We start from the raw sequence: 6083 nt of genomic DNA, 5'->3' as shown, positions 1-6083 counted from the left end.
TTTTTTTTCGAGACAGAGTCTCACTTTTATTGCCCAGGCTGGAGTGCAATGGCGCAATCTCAGCTCACCACAACCTCTGCCAACCAGGTTCAAGCGATTCTCCTGCCTCAGCCTCCCTAGTAGCTGGGACTACAGGTGTGTGCCATCATGCCCAGCTAATTTTTTTGTATTTTTAGTAGGGATGGGGTTTCACCGTGTTAGCCAGATGGTCTCAATTTCCTGACTTCCTGATCCGCCCACCTTGGCCTCCCAAAGTGCTGGGATCACAGGCGTAGGCCACCGTGCCCGGCCTGGGCTGCTTTACCTTCTAACTGGTCAGTTGCAGAGTTGTCCTCTGAACTGTTCTCTCTGCTTCCTCCCTCAAACCAGCTTTGAGCTGGGTTTCTCCTTGTTGCCAACCCGGTCCTTCTACTCTCCGCACTCTGTGTAAATTGGAGTGGCCATCGTTTGGGGTGGGGTGGCCAGACAGCAGGACATATGATCCCAAGGTAACCCAGGCTGTATGGAATGTGGTGACAGGTTCCCCTGGGCACCCAATCACTTTCCATACATTGACCAGTGGCTAGGCTTAGTTTAACAGCACCCCTTTTGGCTTTAACGCTGCATAAAGCATGCTGGGTTACAAGTTATGCTGGCAGTCCCCAAGAAAGCCCCTTTGGCACCAGCTGTACTCCCTTCCCTAGCAGAAGATCAAGAATTACCTCCACCATACTCAAGGCCCCCCCGAATTGGGGCCTCAGCATCCTCCCCCAGACAGTACCAGTAACCAACCATTGTCCCCCCTGCACACCTACAGCAGGGCTCCACACCCACCAGCGGTCCTTCCTCTCCGAGAGATGCCTCCAGTGGGAGGAGACAATTGGGGTCGCCCATTCTTTGTTCACATCCCCTTCTCTTCAAGTGACTTATTTAACTGGAAGGCTCAACATCCCCCATTCTCTGAGAAGCCCCAGGCTTTGACAGGGCTTTTGGAATCTGTGCTCCAGAATCACTGCCCCATTTAGGATGACTGCCAACAATTATTACTAATTCTGTTCACCACAGAGGAAAGAGGCAGAATTAGACAGGAAGCCCTGAAAGCCATCATAGGTCCAGGGGGAGCAACAGTAGAAGAGACCCGGGACCCAATTGAAGAGGTTTTTCCCTCTACCCAACCCCAATGAGACCCCAACACCTCAGGGGGGTCACCAGGCTCTGAACACTTTTCACCGGTATATTTTAGCGGGGGTTAAGGGGGCAGCTAGGAGGCCCATCAACATCTCCAAGGTAAGAACAGTGACAGGGTCTTTAGGAGTCGCCGGCTGCTTTCCTGGAAGGCCTACGAGAGGTGTACCGTACCTATACTCCTATAGACCCTGAGGCCCTGGAAAATCAACAGGCCATTAACTTAGCCTTTGTCTCCCAGTCAGCCCCAGATACCAGGAAAAAGTTATAAAAACTAGATAGATTCCAGGGAATGAATTTGACCCAATTGCTGGAAACTGCCCAGAAGGTTTTTGTTAACAGGGATGCTCCTGGAGCCATACAAGAAAAAAAGGTACTAAGGCAGTCATAGCAGCCCTTCAGGAGACACGAGTCACTCCACGAGGGCAGGGGGCCTTGCAAAAGGGCCCCCGGGGTCCCTGGCCCCTGGTTAGGAAGAAACCACTGTACATACTGTAAAGAAGAGGGACATTGGAAAAATGAGTTCCCCGACAGAGAAAGATGAGTAACCGCTTAAGAAAAACCACTGAGGGCTATCAATTTAGGTCAGGATTGACGGGGCCAGGGCTCTTATTTGTTAAGCCCCCAGCAGCCCAGGGTTACTTTAAAGACTGGGGGCAAACCTATCAGTTTCTTAGTGGACAGCAGGGCAGCCCACTCAGTCCTTACTCAGCCTCTGGGACCACTAACCAGTAGGAAAACAGTCAACCAGGGGGCCACAGGAAAGACCACGACAAGGTCATGGACCACAAATGGAGTCGTTGACTTAGGAAATGGCACCATTACCCACTCCTTAGTTCTTCCAGAATGCTCTTACCTGCTATTAGGGCAGGACCTACTTCACAAACTTCAAGCAACCATCTCCTTCTGTGAAAATCAGAGAGGATGCCTGCCTCTTTATACCCCCTTGCCCTCTGTATCGAAAGCACCTCACCAAATCCTCATCACTTGTGCTGTCAGACGAGTATCTTGCAGGAAGCTTTATCACCAGAAACAAATCAGGCATCAACGTCAGACCTCCTCCGCCAGTTCCAGGAGAGTGTACCCAGAGTGTGGGCTGAGACCAATCCCCCAGGTCTGGCAGAACACTATACCCCGGTTGTGGTCCAACTGTTGGTGACAGCAGCTCTGGTCCAGGTACAGCAATACCCAATAAGTCAGGAAGCCAGGCGGGGAATCACTCTGCACATAACGAGACTCCTGGAAGGACGAATTCTCACCACCTGTACGTCACCCTGGAACACCCCTCTGCTCCCTGTTCTAAAACCTGGCACAAAGGATTACCGGCCAGTACAGGACTTGAAGTAAAAGAGTAGAAGCTGTCCACCTCACAGTTCCAAATCCATAAGCCTCCTGAACCTGAACCACCATTACCAAAACATCCTGGACCTCAAGGATGCAGCCCCAGTCAGCAGACCCATATTTGCCTCTGAGTGGATGGACCTGGACACTAGGGTCTCGGGGCAACTCACATGAACCCAGCTGCCTCAGGGATTCAAAAGGTCTCCCACCCTATTTGATGAGCACTTAGCCAGAATCTTGCCACCTTCCAGGCCGAGTTCCCTGAGTGTACTCTACTCCAATATGCAGATAACTTACTTCTGGCCTCAAGAACCCAAGAGGCCTGCAAGGAAGCCACCCAGTCATTACTGTTGACCCTACAAACTCTGGTATATCAAGTCTCAGCCAAAAAGGCCCAACTCTGTCAACAAAAGGTTACGGACCTGGGCTCCATCAAGAAAAAGGCAACCGGGCGCTGGCGTCCAGCCGAGTCCAAGCAGTACTACAGATACCCACCCCTACCACAATGCCAAGTTCGGGAGTTCCTTGGGGTGGTGGGGTACTGTAGGCTACAGATTTTAGGTTTTGCCAAAATGGCCAAGCCTCTGTATGCCTGCACGGGAGGGAATCGACCCCTCATTTGGACAGTAGTAGAACAGGCTTCTGATAAACTTAAAGCCGCTCTGACCTCGGCCCCAGCCCTGGCCTTGCCAGATACTTCTAAACCCTTCCAGTTGTTTGTACATGAAAAACAAGGAATCACGAAGGGGGTGTTCACCCAGACATTAGGACCATGGTCTAGGCCGGTCGCCTACCTATCAAAAAGACTTGATCCTGTAGCCTCTGTGTGGCCAGCCTGCCTTCGGCCCATGGCAGCAACAGCCCTGTTGGTAGAGGAGGCGGACAGACTGACTCTGGGGCAGGAATTAAACCTAGTGGCACCCCATGCAGTAGAGTCACTGCTCCGCGGGGCTCCAGGAAGGTGGACGTCTAGTGCCCGCACAGTACAGTATCAGGCTGTACTCTTGGTCCAGCCCCGCATCAAGTTCCTGAAGACTACAGTCCTGAATCTGGCCACACTGCTGCCTAATAGTGGGCCAGAAGAGTCCATACATGACTGTCAACAAATAATAGATGTCATCCAAACCGCCCGACCAGACCTCACTGATGTCCCCTCACAGAACCCAGAAGTGGTACTGTATGCGGATGGCAGCAGTTTTACGGTCAACAGAGTCAGGTATGTGGGAGCAGCCGTAATCCTAGAGCGGGTCATCCGGGCCCAGGCCCTTCCTCATGGGACTTCAGCTCAATAGGCTGAACTTACAGCCCTGATAAAAGCCTTAAACTGGGCAGAGGGAAGGCCTGTCACTATTTCCGCCGACAGCCATTATGCCTTCGCTACAGGCCATGTACATGGAGCAATATATACAGAAAGAGGACTACTTACCTCAGAAGGAAAAGCTATTAAAAATAAAGAGGACATTCTAGCCCTGCTGGAGGCTATATGGAAGCCCAAGACTGTGCCACTAGTCCACTGCAAGGGACACCAAAAGGGGGAGTCACCAGAGGCAAGGGGAAACAGGGCTGCTGACCTACCGGCCAGGCAGGCGGCCATGGGCCAGTGAAACCACCGACCCTATTGCAACCCTGCCCGCCCCAGTTCTGCCCCCTACTCCCACGTACTCCTCAGGTGAGAAGGACTTTGCAAAGGAGCAGGGTGCCACACAGGACTCCACAGGATGGTGGATATTGTGGTCCCTGAGGCTCTAGGACCGGCCCTAGTTATGGACACATACCAGGCCACTCACTTGGGACAGACCAAACTAACTGAACTGCTAAAAGCCAAGTACTACATTCCCCACTTACATGAACTTATCAAGGAAATCACTACTCGGTGTGATGTATGTGGCCGAGTAAATCCGGGAGGGAACAGGTCTAGTCAGGTGGGAGTGAGATTCAGAGGGACTAGCCCTGGGGATCACTGGAAAGTAGATTTCACTGAAACAAACCCCCAGCAAATGGCTATAAATACCTCCTGGTGTTTATAGCTACGTTCTCTGGATGGGTCAAGGTCTCCCCCACTAGGTTCGAGACTGCTTTGGTGGTCACAAAAAGCTATTACATGACCTTGTTCCTGGGTTTGGCCTCCCTCTAATGCTGGGGTCAGACAACGAGCCCGCCTTTACTGTACACATTTCTCAGGGCCTAGCCAAGGCCCTGGGTATATCCTGGAAATTGCACTGTGCCTATCGTTCCCAGAGTTCAGGACAAGCCGAACAAATGAACCAGACCGTAAAAGAAACCCTGACAAAGTTTATCCTAGAGACTGGTGAAAACTGGGTCAGCCTGCTTCCTGTCCTCCTCCGCGTCCGATGCACACCCTATGAGAAAGGCTTCTCCCCTTTTGAAATCATGTTCGGCAGGCCCCCCCACTTACTCCCCAGACCCTCGGATACCGTGCATACTGAAGTCCATAACTATACACTCCTTAAGTGCTTACAGGCGCTCCAGTTTGTTCAATCCCAGATACACCAGCTCATTAAGGACACCCGTCCCATCCCATTGGACCTCGCACATCAGCCGACACACCCCTTCCAGCCTGGAGACTCTGTCCTTGTTAAAAGATTCGCTGCCTCCAGCCTCACCCCCGTTGGAAGGGACGCTACACGGTTATCCTGACCACTCCCACTGCACTCAAGGTGAACAGACTAAGGGCCTGGATTCATCACAACCACATCAAGACTGCCCCACCGGAAGGACAAGGAGCGTCAACCACTCATCCCCCAATTCACTAAAGCTAAGACTTGCCCGCTCTTCGCGGTCACCACCCTCGACACCCTAATTCGTGCTGTAAATCCCTGTAGCAAACCCCTCTTAGACCCCACCTACTATCAATGGGTCCTCACCACGGGCTCTACTGGAGGATATGATTTCAGGACGGGACAAAGATCCACCCTAGTCAATTTAACCCTGAAGTACTTTCCAAAGAACCCCATTACCTTCTCCCCAGACCTCTGTGCCTCCTGGTCCCCAACCTAAATTTCAGAACAAGTGAAGGTGTAGCCGGGTGCAGCAGTTCAGGGGCAGAGCAACAACTTCAGACCATGGGATTATATCTGTGCCCAGGATCCACCCCACAAAGAAGATGGAACTGTGGAGACTTAAATGAGTTATTTTGCCCCTATTGGGGTTACGAGACTATCTCCACCATATCAGGATACAACCAAAACATAGACTCTTTCATTTCCCTTCAGTGAGGGTCTCCTCCATCCCCATGTTCCACCGTGTCTTGCAACCCACACCAGGTAACTGTAAAAGACCCCTGATAGTAAATAGAACATGGGACGGACCTGGGGTCTCAGGGTGTATATATAAGTGGGTGGGACGTGGGAAACATCTTTACCATCCAGCGTATAACCCTGCCCCAACCCAACCACCCTATAGGACCCATTGCTCAGGTCATACAAGAAGCCCCCATAAAGAAACAAAGTCCCCTCATCCAAACAAACAATACTCCCCTTCAGTGACCTTCCCTAAAACCCCAACTCTGCTCAAAGATGACCAGATTTGTTATTCTTAAAACAAGGGGGGTTATGTGC

The sequence above is a fragment of the Sapajus apella genome, unplaced genomic scaffold (assembly GCF_009761245.1).
Source record: "Sapajus apella isolate SASKATOON/1434 unplaced genomic scaffold, GSC_monkey_1.0 scaffold68, whole genome shotgun sequence".
NCBI classification, from domain to species: domain Eukaryota; kingdom Metazoa; phylum Chordata; class Mammalia; order Primates; family Cebidae; genus Sapajus; species Sapajus apella.
The sequence above is the reverse complement of the archived record's forward strand: the minus strand, read 5'-3'. Positions refer to the sequence as shown.